Below are 1,170 nucleotides of genomic sequence, written 5' to 3' on the forward strand. Positions count from 1 at the left end.
AATGGAAATAATCATGTTGGATGGAGACCTGTATTCTCATGTTTTGGCAGCTCTATTTGCATAGTCAAGAGTCAGAACCAACCTAAAATCCATTGATAGATGACTGGATAAGGAAAATGTGGTATGCATGCACAATGGCATACTACTCTGCCATAAGGAAGAATGAAATTCTGCCATTCTCAGCAACGCGGGTGAACTTAGAGAAAATTATGTAAAGTGAAATAAGCCAGGCACAGAAAAAGAAATATCACATGTCCTCACTCATAAGTGGGAGCTAAAGAATAAACAAAGAGAGAAAGAAAGAAAGAAAAAAAGAAACAACAATCACAATAATTTGTTGAACTTCTAAAACGAGAGAACAGAACTGAGGCTACCAGAGGAGGGGAAGGGGGAGGGCGAGTTAGAGAGAAAATGGTGAATGGCCACGAAAAAAAGATTACATTGTACAAAGTTGCCATACTAATTTTCCTGATTTGAGCATCACATAATATACATAGGTATTGATATTCAATGCTGTACCCCACGGATATGTACAATCAATTATGTTTTAATTAAAAAATTAAAAAATATGATTTACTGAAGATTACACAGTGAGCATTGTTGAAGCCAGGGCTAGAAGCCACTCTTAGAATCTTGTACTGTTACCATGATTAGTTCATTCATTCATTCATTCATTCATTCATTCATTCATTCTTTCACTCAACAAATGCTCATTGAAGGCCTCCTATGTGACAGGCACTCTCCTAGGTGCTGCCTTGCAGTGATGCATAGAACACTGTGCTGCTTTCTGACCAGCTGCCAATCATCACTGACTGCTTTTTCTGGCAATCTGAGATTTGCAGTGCTTGACTCTTGAACAGAACCATCTGGCCTTCCCTGACTGCTCTCTCTTTCTCTTCACTTTTATCTGTTCTCTTGCATCTTTCATTTCTTCATAGCCCCACCCTTTCAGGACTAATTAGGCCTGCTGGATTCCCTTAGCTTCCCAGCAATAAACGTTCATATCCCTTATAAGAACATTCCCATCCATGATTTTACAGTGCACATCTTCATTCTTAAAGGCACAAACTTTCTTCTGCAAGGTGGTTCCTTAGGGCAGTGGGGTTTGAAGGATTGAGCCAAATAGTCTATCAGTGTAATAAAAAATGTAAGAGCTTCTCAAATAAAAAT

The 1,170-nt window shown here is 38.6% G+C and overlaps 1 protein-coding gene across 1 annotated transcript in view; it reads right to left on the reverse strand.

Moving 5' to 3' along the window:
- LOC103581809 (fatty acid desaturase 2-like protein FADS2P1) overlaps window positions 1–1,170 on the reverse strand; it is a gene marked incomplete at its 3' end in the record, with an annotated part of 25,088 nt that overhangs the window by 6,639 nt on the left and 17,279 nt on the right. The gene's annotated exons all lie outside the window — the stretch shown is intronic.

Source organism: Galeopterus variegatus, unplaced genomic scaffold (genome assembly GCF_000696425.1).
Source record: "Galeopterus variegatus unplaced genomic scaffold, G_variegatus-3.0.2 Scaffold13986, whole genome shotgun sequence".
Lineage (NCBI taxonomy): Eukaryota > Metazoa > Chordata > Mammalia > Dermoptera > Cynocephalidae > Galeopterus > Galeopterus variegatus.